This window comes from Dendrobates tinctorius, unplaced genomic scaffold (assembly GCF_039654945.1).
Source record: "Dendrobates tinctorius isolate UK_male_01 unplaced genomic scaffold, ASM3965494v1 ptg000103l, whole genome shotgun sequence".
NCBI lineage: Eukaryota > Metazoa > Chordata > Amphibia > Anura > Dendrobatidae > Dendrobates > Dendrobates tinctorius.
The window spans coordinates 13,059,361-13,076,440 of NW_027361771.1; the positions used below are offsets into that span (position 1 = coordinate 13,059,361).

Here is a 17,080-nt window from a genome sequence, read left to right on the forward strand (position 1 = left end):
ATAAAAATGATATAAATGAGGTATCGCTGTCATCGTACTGAACTGAATAATAAAACTGTTTTATCAATTGTACAACACGCAGAATGGTATAAATGCCCCCCCAAAGAAATTCAATAATTGCTGTTTTTTTGTTCATTCTGGCTCCCAAAAATTGGAATAAAAAGCGGTCAAAAAATGTAATGTGCCCAAAAATGTTATCAATAAAAATGTCAACTCGTCCTGCAAAAAACAAGACCTCACATGATTCTGTGGGCCAAAATATAGACAAATTATAGCTCTCAAAATGTGGTGATGCAAAAACTATTGTTTTGCAGTAAAAAACATTTTTTAGTGTGTGACAGCAGCCAAACATAAAAACACGCTATAAATAGTAAATCAAACCCCCCTTTATCACCCGCTTAGTTAGGAAAAAATAATAAAATACAAAAAATGTATTTATTTCCATTTTCCCATTAGGGTTAGGATTAAAGTTAGGATTAGGGTTGGGGCTAAAGTTAGGATTAGAGTTAGGGCTGGGATTAGGGTTAGGGTTATGCTTAGGGCTTGTTAGGCATCGGGTTACTGTCGCTGCACAGCAGGCATCCCGAGCCTTGCACTCGGCAGTCTCCCATTCCTCTCCGGCCATAGGGGAGGCTGCTCAGCAGACTCGTCGATCCCGGTGCTCTGCTCAGAGAAGCTGTGTGGGTTTGGTTGCTGCTGCCACCTCTGGTCAAGCTATAGCAACGCATTCTGGTCAGCAGCGAGCTACTCCAGGGACTAAGTCCTCCTTTCGGTCTACTGAGCATGCCGTGGGACAATCTCTCATTGGAGATCGGAGGTCACATGCTCAGGTCCTTCTTCAGCTCAGAGTGAGTGTTGCATGCATGTATGAATGTTTCTGGTGAATGACTCATTGGAAATCCCTACTCTTGGTACGCATGTGTTGTGTAACCTAGCCTGCTAGTGCCCAGGCTGAGGTCCAGGTAGAGGTAGAGTCAGAGACTGGCATAAACATCCACCGGTGGCTTTGTCTGCACTCCTCTGTGGTCAGCATTCATTAGAGGCATCCGCAGGTGTGACCCCGCACACTCAGTAGGTCTAGATGGACTCAGACCTCATGCCCTTGGGGCTGAGTTCTGTGATCACATACTGAGCGCTGTCTTGCCGAGTGCTGTGAGTTTAACAGCTCCAGCATTTATGCTCAGTGGTAGTGTGGCTCTGTGTCGTAACAGAGTTCGCTTCTGTTCACACCGGGTGATGTTAACCCACGTGTGACCATTTGTATACCACTTTATAATTCCGCCATTACTAAGCAGCTGTTTACCACCCCTGCACGGTGGACCCTGGGCTGTGAACGCACCTTACTATTATTTTATTATTTGGTGCATTCCACCAGCCCTAACAGGTCTGGGATTAGGGTTAGGCTGGGTTCATACTGCATTCAGGCAGTCTGTTTAATGGATTTCGTTACACTGCGGCATAACGCGATGTAGCGCAATCCGTTAACGCTGCCATTAACCCCCATTATCGGGCGCATCGCCAACGTATGCCATAATTGGCATGCGCTAGCAATGTGCCGTCATTCTGTGACAGACTCTCCGACACAGGCTGCAGCGTCCGAGGGTCCGTCACCGCTAGCGCAGATGAAGCATCTGCGCTAGCGGTATAGAATAAGGCAATCACGTTCTGCTATAGCGATAACGCAGTCAGTCAACGCTGTGCATTGAACGGACTGCTTTAACGCAGTATGAACCTGGCCTTAGGGGTGTGTTGGAGTTAGGATTGGAGTTAGAATTGGGGGGTTTCCACTGTTTAGGCACATCGGGGTCTCTCCAAACGAGACATGCATCTGATCCCAATTCCAGCCAATTCTGCGTTGAAAAAGTCAAACTCCTGCTCCTTCCCTTCCAAGCTCTGCCATGCGCACAAACAGTGGTTTACCCCAACATTTGGGGTATCGACATACTCAGGACAAATTGCACAACAAATTTTGGGGTCCAATTTCTGCTGTTACCCTTGGGAAAATAAAAAATGGTTGTGAAAAATTCAGTTTTGTGAAAAAAATAAGATTTTTTTATTTTTACGATTCTACATTATAAACTTCTGTGAAGCACTTGGGGTCAAAGTGCTCACCACACATCTAGATACGTTCCTTAGGGGGTCTAGTTTCCAATATGGTGTCACTTGTGGGGGGTTTCCACTGTTTAGGCACATCAGAGGCTCTCCAAACGCGACATGGCGTCCGATCTCAATTCCAGCCAATTTTGCATTGAAAAGTCAAACGGCGCTCCTTTCCTTCTGAGCTCTGCCATATGCCCAAACAGTGGTTTACCTGCATATATGGGGTCTCAGCATACTCAGGACAAATTGTACACCAACTTTTGGGGTCCAGTTTTTCCCTTTACCTTTGGTACAATAAAACAAATTGGATCTGAAGTAAATGTTTTTGTGAAAAAAAGTTAAATGTTCATTTTTTTTAATCATTCCAAAAATTCCTGTGAAGCACCTGAAGGATTAATAAACTTCTTGAATGTGGTTTTGAGCACCTTCAGGGGTGCAGTTTTTAGAATGGTGTCACTTTTGGGTATTTTCTATCATATAGACCACTCAAAGTGACTTCAGATGTGCTGTGGTCACTAAAAAAAAAATGGTGTTGTAAAAATGAGAAATCGCTGATCAACTTTTAACCCTTATAACGTCCTAAAAAAAAAATTTTGGTTACAAAATTGTGCTGATGTAAAGTAGACATATGGGAAATGTTATTTATTAACTATTTTGTGTGACACATTTCTCTGTTTTAAGGGCATGAAAATGTGAAGTTGGAAAATTGCAAAATTTTCAAAATTTTCACCAAATTTCCATTTTTTTCCACAAATAAATGCAAGTCATATCAAATAAATTGTACCACTATCATGAAGTACAATATGTCACAAGAAAACAGTGTCAGAATCACGGGGATCCATGGATGCGTTCCAGAGTTACTACTCATAAAGGGACAGTGGTCAGAATTGTAAAAATTGGCTTGGTCATTAACATGCAAACCACCCTCGGGGGTAAAGAGGTTCAATTTTATCTTTCTATTTTATGAAATACTTATTTCATGCTATAAAATGCAAATTAATTTTAAAATCATACAATATGATTTTCTGGATTTTTTTTTTTAAGATGCTGTCTCTCACAGTTGAAGTGTACAATAATTACAGACCTCCCCATTCTTTATAGGTGGGAAAACTTGCAAAGTCGGCAGTGTATCAAATACTTATTTTCCTCACTGTATATAATATATATATATATATATATATATATATAATTTTGTCCTTATTGACAACATATTTTAATATCTTGTATGCTTTGTCTTTGCATATAATGGTTGACAATATGGTATGGTAATTTGTAATCTTTTTGCCTTTGCCAATACATTAACTATATTAATTCACTTGGTGATAATGTGTGAATGTTTCTCGCAATTTTGATACATCCAAAAGCAAGGTAAATTTTAGGTGAAGCTATAAGTACAAACATTCATTGTCAAGTTGCAAAACTGATACATTGATCTTGAAAGATTTAATTACTCCTTAAGTCGCATGTCTGATCAGAACAGATAATATGTTTGTATGCTTATTGCTCTTCCGTGGTGCTCTATGCCCTAGCTTCATTACTTTTTTGCTATATCACCACTTTTGCCAGGGTAGTCACCTGATCTACTACTATTAAAGGAACTGCTTTAATAGTAAGCAGATGGCAGAAAAGGTGAAGACTGGATTGGTATGTAGATGCAAAATCTTAATACACCTTTGTATAAGTCTATAATTTGTTCTAAATTGATGCCTTTTATTTTTTAGAAACTATTAGGGACAGTATAAGATATATTTGTATAATATAAAGTAAAAACTGCTTGCAAATAGTCTTTAGTGAATGATTTTCATTAGTATATGGAGAACAAGAGTAAGAATATTGTTGTACTGCTCAAAAGGTAATGCAGACTTTCATTAATGTTTATGTTGCTTTCGTGCAACGCCAACTTCTTCTGGAGCGCGGAATAGGAGTTGTCATCATTCACATGCGTACATTAAAAGTTATTATGTAACTTTTCTAGAATGAAGAACCAAAAACACTAATTTATAATGATGACCTAACTAATCGGTCATTACAAATTTACAAAGGTCAATGCATTTGAAATGTTTCAAACTTTTAATTATTAATTGAATAAGTGATGTAAGAGAAGAGGTTTTGTACTTTAAACCTTTTGGGAAGCAGGGTTAGAAAACTGCCTTACCTACAATCCTTTTAGAAGCCAATGATAGCGAAAAAAAAAAGAGAGGGAGCAATAAGGAGGAGTGTCATTGTCACAGGCAGCTGACTATCCACTATCCAACCTCCGCTGCGCACACACTCCTACAGTATTATCACCAGTCATCCCTAAGCAGCGCAGCACTGTGGTCAGTCTGTCATAGAGAGGTGAATTTCAAGCTGAGCCTGTGAAAGTGAAGTGTCTTGGTGTCCTAACAGGCTCCGGTCCAGGCCTCTCAAGATTCCCACCGGTGTTATTTACACTTCCAAACTGCTCTGAAAAACTACAGACTTCAGAATGTAGCTCCCATTTCCTGTCAGGGAGCAGATAGGACTGATTGTGCCCAATCTTTTTCTGTAGGAGGAGAGGAAGGGGGAGGAGGTCAGAAGGACACTATGTTTATCATAATATATAACTATTAAATTCAGATCAGATTCAGACAGCCCAGGGCACACAGGTTGGGTAGCATCTAGTCTAGAAGCATCACAAAGAAGGTCTTCTTAACTCCAGGTACACATGCCATGTGTCAAAGAAACAGACTCCATTTTACCTTGTGGTCCACACCCAGGCGTGGAGATAAGGTGAGCAGCCTACATGCCCTAATGCCCTAACTCATCAGCTGCTCACAATTAGAGCTGGGTCTAACATGGCTGATTAATCCCTCTTTAACTATATGCATTCCTCACAGTTTATATCACAGAGGACAAGTGCCTCTGTGATACATATCTCCCATCCATTATGCCATTATGTGTCCAGCGGTCACCTTGCAAAATATATATATATATATATATATATATATATATATATATATATAGTAGCTGAAGAGCCCGTCGTTGCCCAAGCATAGTAACTAACAGTGGTTAGTTAAAACAAATTATACTGATTATCCTCTATCCCATAGCCCCGTTCCCATATACCCATATACCCATCATACATATCCTCCATCCCATAGTCCTGTGCCCATATACCCATCATACATATCCGCCATCCAATAGTCCAGTGCCCATATACCTATCATACAGATCCTCCATCCTATAGTCCCATGCCCATATACCCATCATACATATCCTCCATCCCATAGTTCTGTGCCTATATACCCATCATACATATCCTCCATCCCATAGTCCCATGCCATGATGATTATGATGTCGTAATAGGTTGCAACCATTCTGACATCATCATCACAATGGCAACCTATTATGACATAATCACCATGGCAACCTATTATGACATCATCGTCACCATGGCAACCATTATGACATCTTCACCATGGCAACCTTTATGACATCATCATTGCTATGGCAACCTATTATGGCATCATAGTAACCATTGTCACCATGGCATCCTATTATGACATCATCATCGCCATGGCAACCATTATGACATCATCGTCGATACGCATACACATACACACACATACACACACTCGTTTTTATATATATATAGATATGTATTGTGGTACAGTAAAGGGTGTTTTACTGGATGGAAGATATGTTTCTCCCAGCAGATTAATGTTTGGCCAGGTTTTTCCCTAAAGACGGGACCTGCGATGATGTCAGGGTCACGTGATCAGCCCATGTGGTGTCTACCTCACTGGTGGGAGGGGTTAGGCCCTATGTAATGGAGGTTGGTAATTACCACAGTGTGAGTGTGTTTCTGGAAGCTAGAGGAACTTGTGTGGACTCAGCCTGAAACTTGTATACTGGATTCCCGTGCTGCAGGACTATCGCAGCAAGACTCGGAAGAACCCCGGGAATGGCACCTGGCAGATGCTGCAGGACCTGGCAGTCACTTAGTTACACCCGTCCCATGCAAGGGGTGAGTCTGGGACCAGTGGTTCTCCAAGCTGGAGTATGTTTTTGGTTTTCCCTATGTTTGGTTAAGCTGCTGGTTACTGAGTGACTTTAAAACCACTGGAATTGGACTTTATGCCTGTGTGTTGCCTCGTTACTGCCGCTCGGCTATTGCCTACCAGAGCGAACCCCAACAACCTGGGGCAGATATGGTGTGGCCGCGCTTTGAGTTGAACCAGGATTTGTTGTACCGAGTGGAGAAAATACGTGGGGAAATGGTAGAACAATTACTGGTACCTCAGACGTATCGCAGGCTGGTAATGGATTTAGCGCAAGCGCATGTACTTGGGGGGCATTTGGGCCAAAAGAAGACCCTCGACCGAATTCTGCAGCGATTTTACTGGCCAGGGGTTCATGAAGAAGTTAAACGGTACTGTAGCTCCTGTCCAGTATGCCAGGTAACCAGTCCCCAGCCTCACTTTCGGAGCCCTTTGGTGCCTTTGCCAATTATAGAGGTACCCTTCGAGAGAGTGGCCATGGACCTGGTGGGGCCTTTCAATAAGTCGGCAAGGGGACACCAACACATTCTTGTAGTTCTAGATTATGCTACCCGATATCCTGAGGCCATTCCGCTGCGCCACACATCAGCTAAGCTTATAGCAAAGGAACTCATGGGTATGTTTTCACGGGTGGGAATTCCGCAAGATATTTTAACAGACCAGGGAACCCCCTTTATGTCAAAAATTATGAAGGAACTCTGCCGGTTGTTAAATGTTAAACAGTTGCGCACATCGGTCTATCATGCCCAAACAGATGGTTTGGTAGAAAGGTTCAATTTGACGCTGACGAGCATGTTAAAAAAGGCAGTTTCCAAAGATGGGAAGGACTGGGATCTCTTATTGCCATATTTGCTGTTTGCAGTATGGGAGGTGCCTCAGGCATCTACGGGGTTCTCGCCCTTTGAACTATTGTACGGCAGACATCCGCAGGGCTTACTAGATATAGCCAAAGAGGCCTGGGAGAACCAACCTACCCACCACAAAAGTGTGATAGAACATGTTGCAAAAATGCAAGAGAGAATGGAGACAGTCCTACCCTTGGTCCGGGAACATATGGAGGCAGCACAACGCTCACAGAGTCGGGTCTATAACCGGGAGGCTCGGGTAAGAACCTTTAGCCCTGGGGATCCGGTTTTGGTGCTTGTGCCTACCGTAGATAGCAAATTTCTCGCAAAGTGGCAGGGACCCTACAAGATCATGCAGAAGGTGGGGCCAGTAGACTACAAGGTACACCAGCCAGGACGGAGAAAGCCAGAACAGGTTTACCATATTAATTTGCTTAAACCCTGGAAAGAGAGGGCACCTTGTTGGGGATAGTCCGCTGCCTGCGTTTCAGATGGAAAAGGCTCCGTTACCTCGGGGCGAGGCAGGAGAAGCCCAACTCGGGGTCAAAATTGCAGATACTTTTTCTCCTAGACAGGTTCAGGAGGTCCGGGAGTTCATTAGCCGAAATACAGATGTTTGTTCGGACCTCCCTGGACGCACCTCCCTAATCTAACATGACATTGTCACAGAGCCACAGGCCAAGGTCCGACTAAAGCCTTATCGGGTGCCTGAGGCCCGGCGACAAGCCATCTCGGAAGAGGTGAAAGCTATGCTACAGTTAGGGGTCATAGAAGAGTCTCAAAGTGAGTGGGCCAGCCCAATAGTTCTAATACCCAAGCCTGATGGGTCTCTAAGATTCTGTAATGATTTTAGTAAACTCAAGGACATTTCAAAATTTGGCGCCTACCCCATGCCCCGGGTTGACGAGTTGATAGAGCACTTTGGGCAAGCACTGTATTTTACAACTCTAGACCTCACAAAAGGTTATTGGCAGGTACCCCTAACAGAGGCGGCGAAGGAAAAAACGGCTTTTGTAACACCTGAGGGGCTGTTCCAGTATAAGGTATTACCCTTTGGGTTGCATGGCACACCAGCAACGTTCCAGCGGTTAATGGATATTGTGCTCCGTCCCCATCGCCGCTATGCCTCAGCCTATCTAGACGATATTGTGTACAGCACCGACTGGGAAAGCCACTTAGCAAAAGTACAGGCAGTGATAGACTCTCTGCGACAAGCAGGGCTAACTGCCAACCCAAAGAAGTTTTCCATAGGGTTGGAAGAAGCCCGGTGCTTGGGGTATGTCATTGGGAGAGGAGTTCTCAAGCCCCAAGTAAACAAAGTAGAGGCAATTCAGAACTGGCCCCACCCCCTCACAACAAAACAGGTAAAAGCCTTTTTGGGTTTAGTGGGATATTACAGGCGATTCATTCCCAACTTTGCAACCCTGTCTACGCCTTTAACAGATTGTTTAAAAGGGAAAAAATCTGAGATGGTCCACTGGAATGATCAGTTAGAGGAGGCCTTTACAAAATTAAAAGGGGTACTGTGTGGTTCACCAGTCCTGATCACTCCAAATTTCAAAAAAGAGTTTGTGGTGCAGACTGATGCCTCGGAGATAGGCCTCGCTGCTGTGCTGTCTCAGGAAGTTAACAGGGAAGAGCATCCCGTTAGCTTCCTAAGCCGGAAGCTTACCCCGTCTGAAACCCGATACAGTATTGTGGAGAGAGAATGCCTGGCCATCAAGTGGGCACTGGAATCATTGCGCTACTATTTGCTGGGGAGAACATTTCGGTTGGTGACAGATCATTCCCCTCTTATGTGGAAGAGTCAAGCTAAGGAGAGGAATGCCCGAGTCACCAGGTGGTTCCTGTTATGATGAGTCACCGAAGGAGGAAAAAACAAAATACCAGCTAAGTCCAGAAAAACCAGAGAGGTTGGCAGCTATCGGATTGCAGACCCCTGGACCTATCCACAACAACTAGCAGTAGCCGTGGGGGGTTCCTACGGTGCCCTAGACCCCTCGATCACAGCCGGAGAACTACATAGCCTAAAGACAGAAAGGGGAAAAACTAAACTGCCCCAGAGCAGACCCCAAAGCAATAGGCAGCCCCCAACATATAATGACGGTGAAGCAAGATGAAAACACTAACACAGATAGAAAGATAGGTTGAGCAAATGATGGGGCCCAAGCTAACTACATAGGACAGGACAGGAAAGCTGCTGTCTGCCATCCGCAAAAATCCTATCAAAATGAGCCAACCGACTGATAGGAAAAACAGGCCCTGAAGTCGCTAGGCTTCAAAAGACTATATCAGCACTCAGGTATATTCTGAAGACAGAGCAAAAGATCAACAGATCAGAGACAAAAATGGGATTTAGCTCACCCCTGGCCGGGGATGGCAGAACTCCCAAAAAACAAGGCAAAACAAAAACAAAACTGAAGAGTACAAAGCAGAGCAGAAAAACTTAGCTTTGAGATGCAGGAATCAGACTGGTCTCCAAGAATCCAGCAGGAAAATCACCAGCCAGGAAGAAGGGCGTCGGCAGCCTTATATCCAGTCCTCAATTCCAGCCACCCAGTCATCATCTAGCTGCCCAGGTGTTTGGTAATCAGCCTCACTACCTTCCTTCACCAGAGGAGGGAGTTCATCAGACCTCAATGGTGAAGGGAAAAATGAACTCACAACAGGTGCCTGTCCCAACAAAATGTTACATTTTCAGTGGAACATCATGCAGGCAGACTACAGGGGAATGCAGATGCCCTGTCCAGAGTTCACTGTATGTCATGTGTCCACCCCCTTGGGGTTGAACATAGGAGGGAGGTATGTGGTACAGTAAAGGGTGTTTTACTGGATGGAAGATATGTTTCTCCAAACAGATTAATGTTTGGCCGGGTTTTTCCCTAAAGACGGGACCTGCGATGATGTCAGGGTCACGTGATCAGCCCATGTGGTGTCTACCTCATTGGTGGGAGGGGTTAGGCCCTATGTAATGGAGGTTGGTAATTACCACAGTGTGAGTGTGTTTCTGGAAGCTACAGGAACTTGTGTGGACTCAGCCTGAAACTTTTATACTGGATTCCCGTGCTGCAGGACTATCGCAGCAAGACTCGGAAGAACCCCGGGAATGGCACCTGGTGGATGCTGCAGGACCTGAAAGCTGCTTAGTTACGCCCGTCCCGTGCAAGGGGTGAGTCTTGGACCAGTGGTTCTCCAAGCTGGAGTATGTTTTTGGTTTTCCCTATGTTTGGTTAAGCTGCTGGTTACTGAGTGACATTAAAACCACTGGAATTGGACTTTATGCCTGTGTGTTGCCTCGATACTGCCGCCCGGCTATTGCCTACCAGAGCGAATCCCTACAGTATATATAAGTATACTGTATAATGTGTGTGCATACATATCACAAGCACAGTACCGCAGTACAATGGCATGTAAAAGTTTGGACACCCCTGGTCAAAATTACTGTTGTTGTGAACAGCTAAGCAAGTTGAAGATGAAATCATCTCTAAAAGCTTAAAGTTAATAATTACACATTTCCTTTGTATTTTGGGAAAAAAAATATATATTTTCATCTTTTATATTTGAAAAATTACAAAAAGGATAATGAGCAGATGAAAAATTTTAGACATCCTTGGAGATTTATGTGCTCAGATAACTTTGACCAAGGATTGAGACCTTAATTAGCCTTATGGCAAGATCACTATCATTGTTAGGAAAGGCCAGGTGATGCAAATTTCCCAGCATTATAAAAACCCAGCCTCCTCTAACCTTGTGTCAAAAAACAGTAGCCATGAGTTCTTCTAAGCAGCTACCTAGCACACTGAAAATGAAAATGGTGGCAGCCCACAAATCAGGAGAATGCTATAATAAGATAGCAAACCGTTTTTAAGATGCCCTTTCCTCAATTCAAAATGTAATTAAGAAATGGCAGTCAACAGGAACAGTGGTGGCCAAGATTAGGTCTGGAAGACCAAGCAAAATTCTAGTGTGAGCTGCTTGTAGAATTGCTAGAGAGGCAAAACAGACAGAAAAAGACCGTTGAAAGATTTAGCAGACTCTGGAGCTGTTGTACATTGTTCTACTTTTCAGAGACACCTGCACAAATATGGCCTTCATGGAAGAATCATCATAAGTATGCAAAAGAATATTTAAACAAGCCTGATGCATTTTGTAAACAAGTCCTGTGGACCGATGAGGTTAAAATAGAACTCTCTGGCCACAATGATCAAAGGTATGGGTGGAGAAAAAAGGGCACAGAATTTCAGGAAAAGAACATCTTGTTAACTATTAAGCATGGGGGTGGATCAATCATGCTTTGGGGTTGTGTTATAGCCAATGGTATGGGGAACATTTCACGGGTAGAGAGAATAAGGGATTCAATGAAACTTGGATCACAATCAGACACCTCTTACACAGCCAAACCAGATCTCACACTTTGCACTCACGAGGGGCAGTACCCCGAAACACAGTGCCTGCAAGTTGAGATTCTGGTTTGGCTTTTATCCTAAGTCATATTATTATTATTATTATTTATTGTTATAGCGCCATTTATTCCATGGCGCTTTACATGTAAGGAGGGGTATACATATAAACAAGTACAATAATGTTAAACAATAAAAGTCATAACTGGTACAGGAGGAGAGAGGACCCTGCCCGCGAAGGCTCACAATCTACAAGGGATGGGTGAAAATACAGTAGACGAGGGTAGAGCTGGTCATGCAGCGGTTTGGTCGATCGGTGGTTACTGCAAGTTATAGGCTTGTCGGAAGAGGTGGGTCTTCAGGCTCTTTTTGAAGGTTCCGATGGTAGGTGAGAGTCTGATATGTTGTAGTAGAGAGTTCCAGAGTAGGGGTGATGCGCGAGAGAAATCTTGTATGCGATTGTGGGAAGAGGAGATAAGAGGGGAGTAGAGAAGGAGATCTTGTGAGGATCGGAGGTTGCGTGCAGGAAAGTACCGGGAGACGAGGTCGCAGATGTATGGAGGAGCCAGGTTGTGGATGGTTTTGTATGTCATGATTAGGGTTTTGTACTGGAGTCTCTGGGCAATGGGGAGCCAGTGAAGGGATTGACAGAGGGGAGAAGCTGGGGAATAGCGGGGGGACAGGTGGATTAGTCGGGCAGCAGAGTTTAGAATAGATTGGAGGGGTACGAGAGTGTTTGAGGGGAGGCCACAGAGCAGGAGGTTGCAGTAGTCAAGGCGAGAGATTATGAGGGCATGGACTAGGGTTTTTGCAGATTTTTGGTTGAGGAATGAATGGATTCGTGAAATATTTTTGAATTGAAGTCGGCAGGAAGTGGAAAGGGCTTGGATATGCGGTTTGAAGGAGAGATAAGCATCAAGGATTACCCCGAGGCAGCGAGCTTGTGGGACTGGGGAGAGTGGGCAGCCATTTACTGTAATGGATAGGTTGGTTGGGGGGGGTCACGTGAGATGGGGGAAAGATGATGAATTCTGTTTTGTCCATGTTAAGTTTCAGAAATCTAGCAGAGAAGAAGGATGAAATAGTGGACAGACATTGAGGGATTCTGGTTAGTAGGGAGGTGATATCTGGTCCAGAGGTGTAGATCTGTGTGTCATCAGCATAGAGGTGATACTGAAATCCATGAGATTCTATGAGCTGTCCCAGGCCAAAGGTGTAAATGGAGAAGAGCAGGGGTCCTAGGACTGAACCTTGTGGGACTCCGACAGATAGGGGGCGAGGTGAGGAGGTGGTGTGTGAGTGGGAGACGCTGAATGTCCGGTCTGTTAGGTATGATGAGATCCAGGATAGGGCCAAGTCTGTGATGCCAAGGGATGAGAGGGTCTGTAATAATAGGGAATGGTCCACTGTGTCAAAGGCAGCCGACAGGTCCAGGTGGAGGAGGACAGAGTAGTGTCGCTTGCTCTTGGCGGTTAAGAGGTCATTGGTGACCTTAGTAAGGGCAGTTTCAGTGGAATGGTGTGACCGGAAGCCAGATTGTAAGCGGTCGAAGAGGGAGCAAGAAGAGAGATGGGAGGACAGTTCAAGGTAGACGTGTTGTTCCAGTAGCTTGGAGGCATAGGGGAGAAGTGATATAGGGCGATAGCTAGATACAGAGGATGGGTCAAGAGAGGGCTTTTTGAGGATAGGTGTGATGGAGGCATGTTTAAAGCTTGAGGGGAAAACACCAGTTGTTAGTGATAGGTTGAAGAGATGGGTTAGGGTTGGGATGAAGACTGTGGTGAAAAACCTCGATAAAGGTTTGACATTGACTTTTAGGATTGCTACTTCCAATAGGTGGCACTAGAGTTCTAGGCCTCTTCCTCTCTGAAGAGACAATTTGCTTATTTCCCAGAGGAGCATTGCGGCTTTAAGTCTCCTCATCTCGGCATGCTTAGCATGTCAATCTCCGCAAGGAGAAATGATACTTCTTAGATACAAATACAAATTGTAACAAATCAATTATATTGCAATGAATTCAGCATCAATATACATTCTAGGTGCACAGTAATGACATATACATCAAAGAAATGATGGTAAGTCATATTCTGTATTCAGTCCTTTAGGAGCGAGCGTTTCCAGAGTGTGAATCCAGTACGCCTCACGTTTTTTAAAAAGAGAAACCCTGTCACCTCCCCGTCTTAACGGGGGTACAGATTCAATTACCTGGAATTTAAGTTGAGTGATTGAATGTCCCTGTGAGTGAAAATGGTTGGGAATTGGAAGAAGTTAATTTTTTACAGCGGATTGTGGATTTATGTTTTGAGATTCTGTCACATATGGGCTGGGGAGTTTCTCCGATGTCAAGTAGGCTGCACGGACACTTTATCAGATAAATGACAAAAGATGTGTCACAGGTGTAGAAGTCCTTAACCCCCAAGGGTGGTTTGCACGTTAATGACCGGGCCAATTTTTACAATTCTGACCACTGTCCATTTATGAGGTAATAACTCTGAAACGCTTCCATGGATCCCGGTGATTCTGACATTGTTTTCTAGTGACATATTGTACTTCATGTTAGTGGTAAAATTTCATTCAAATAACTTGCGTTTATTTGTGAAAAAAACGGAAATTTGGCAAAAATTTTGAAAATTTCGCAATTTTCCAACTTTGAATTTTTATGCCCTTAAATCACAGAGATACGGTACACAAAAAACTTGATAAGTAACATTTCCCACATGTTTACTTTACATCAGCACAATTTTGGAACCAAGATTTTTTTTTGTTAGGCAGTTATAAGGGTTATAAGCAATTTCTCATTTTTGCAACACCATTTTATTTTTACGGACCACATCACATTTGAAGCCACTTTGAGGGGTCTATATGATAGAAAATACCCAAAAGTGACACCATTCTAAAAACTGCACCCCTTAAGGTGCTCAAAACCACATTCAAGAAGTTTATTAACCCTTTAGGTGCGTCACAGGAATTTTTTGAATATTTAAAAAAAAAAATGAACATTTAACTTTTTTTCACTAAAAAAATACTTCAGGTTCAATTTTTTTTATTTTACCAAGGGTAACAGGAGAAATTGGATTGCAAAAATATTGTGCAATTTGTCCTGAGTACGCTGATACCTGATATGTGGGGGGGGAACCACTATTTCGGCGCATGGCAGACCTCAGCAGGGAAGGAGCGCCGTTTGACTTTTTCAATGCAAAATAGGCTGGAATTCAGATCTGACGCCATGTCGCGTTTGGAGAGCCCCTGATGTACCTAAACAGTGGAAACCCCCCCCAAGTGACCCCATTTTGGAAACTAGACCCCCCAAGGAACTTATCTATATATGTGGTGAGAACTTTTAACCCACAAGGGCTTCACAGAAGTTTATAACGTACAGCGGTACAATTAAAAAATCATATTTTTTCCACAAAAATGATCTTTTCACCCCCAATTTTTATTTTTCCAAGGGTAACAGGACCCTAAAAGTTATTGTGCAATTTGTCCTGAGTACGCTGATACCCCATATGTGGGTGTAAATTACTATTTGGGCGCATGGCAGAGCTCGGAAGGGAAGCAGCGCCATTTGACGTTTTTGGCTGGAATTGAGATCGGACACCATGTTGCGTTTGGAAAGCCCCTGATGTACCAAAACAGTAGAAACCCCCCACAAATGACACCATTTTGGAAACTAGACCCCCCCAAGGAACTTATCTAGATGTGTGGTGAGCACTTTGAACATCCCAGTGCTTCACAGAAGTTTATAACGCCCGGGCGTGAAAATAAAAAAATCGTTTTTTTTCCACAAACATGATCTTTTAGTCACCAATTTTTTCATTTTCCCAAGGGTACAAGGAGAAATTGGACCCCAAAAGTTGTTGTCCAACTTGTCCTGAGTACGCTGACACCCCATATGTGGGAGAAAACTACTGTATGGGCACACGTCGGGGCTCGGAAGGGAAGTAGTGACATTTTGGAATGCAGACTTTGATGGAATGGTCAGCGGGTGTCATGTTGCCTTTGGAGAGCCCTTAATGTACCTAAACAGTGGAAACCCCCCACAAATGACCCCATTTTGGAAACTAGACCCCCTAAGGAACTTATCTAGATGTGTGGTGAGCACTTTGAACCCCCAAGTGCTTCACAGAAGTTTATAATGCCCAGGCATGAAAATAAAAAAATAATTTTTTTCCCACAAAAATGATATTTTTGCCCCCAATTTTTTACTTTCCTAAGGGTAACAGGAGAAATTGGACCCCAAAAGTTCTTTTGCAATTTGTCCTGAGTATGCTGATACCCTATATGTGGGGGTAAAACACTGTTTGGGGCATGGCAGAGCTTGGAAGGGAAGGAGCACCATTTGACTTTTTCAACGCAGAATTGGCTGGAATTGAGATCAGACGCCATGTTCCATTTGGAGAGCCCCTGATGTGCCCAAACAGTGGAAACCCCCCAATTATAACTCCAACCCTAACCCCAACACACCCCTAACCCTAACCCTAGCCCTAACCCTAATGGAAAAATGGAAATAAATACATTTTCTTTTAGTTTTATTATTTTTCCCTAACTAAGGGAGTGATAACGGGGGGTTTGATTTACTATTTATGGCGGTTTTTATGTTTGGCAGCTGTCGCACGCTAAAAGACGCTTTTTATTGTAAAAATAGTTTTTGCATCACCACATATTGAGAGCTATAATTTTTCCGTATTTTGACCAACTGAGTCATGTGAGGTCTTATTCTTTGCGGGACGAGTTGACGTTTTTATTGATACCATTTTCGAGCACATGACATTTTTTGATCGCTTTTTATTCTGATTTTTGGGACGCAGAATGAACAAAAACCAGCGTTTCATGAATTTCTTTCTGATAAAGCGGTTTTATTCTTCGGGTCAGTATGGTTACAGTGATACCTCATTTAGGTCTTTTTTTATGTTTTGTCGGTTTTTTGCAATGAAAACAATTTTATATAAAAAATAATTATTTTTGCATCGCTTTATTCTGCGAGCTATAACTTTTTTATTTTTTTGCAGATTACGCTGTGTGGTGGCTCGTTTTTTGCAGGACAAGATGACGTTTTCAGCGGTACCATGGATATTTATATGCGTCTTTTTGATCGCGCGTTATTGCACTTTTTGTTCGGTGGTATGATAATAAATCATTATTTTTTGCTTCATTTTTTATTATTTTTTAAGGGGTTCGCTAAAGGGGTTAACTAATGGGACAGTTTTATAGGGCGGGTCGCTACGGACGCAGCAATACCAAATGTGTACATTTATTGTTTTTTTTTTATTTTCAAAAAATGAATTTATTGGGGAATTTTTTTTTTTTTTACTAATTTATTTAGCGATTTTTAAAAAATTATTTTTACACTTTTTTTTTTTTTTACTTTATTACATAGTCCCAGGTGGGATATCACTGTCCTGTGACAGATCGCTGATCTGTCACATCACAGATCACTGTGACAGATCAGCAATCTGTCACAGGCAGTTCTGCAGACTTCCTTATGCCTGCGCCACTGATCGCATTAGACGTACTATCCCGTCCTTGGGAATTAAGTCCCAGGGCACATGGATGGGATAGTACGTCTAATGGCAGAAAGGGGTTAATATGAAAGCTCTTACTGAATCGTGGATGTTGAAAGGTGGTGCCTTTGAGAACATTACTGCACTGTGTGCAATGTAAACAGGGAAAAGTCCCTCTTTCAGGTCGAGACAAAAATAGGGATTTTTGTGTA

At 43.0% G+C, this 17,080-nt stretch overlaps 1 protein-coding gene and 1 long non-coding RNA gene across 2 annotated transcripts in view; one reads left to right on the top strand and one right to left on the bottom strand.

Moving 5' to 3' along the window:
* The window catches only part of LOC141099961 (uncharacterized), a 73,044-nt gene that overhangs the window by 26,735 nt on the left and 29,229 nt on the right, over window positions 1-17,080 (bottom strand). The window lies entirely within an intron of this gene.
* The window catches only part of LOC141099955 (lysosomal alpha-glucosidase-like), a 209,352-nt gene continuing 195,947 nt past the window's right edge, over window positions 3,676-17,080 (top strand). Inside the window, exon 1 of the mRNA XM_073588086.1 lies at window positions 3,676-3,744. The gene's annotated coding sequence lies outside the window, so the exon portion shown is untranslated. The remainder of the gene's footprint in view (window positions 3,745-17,080) is intronic.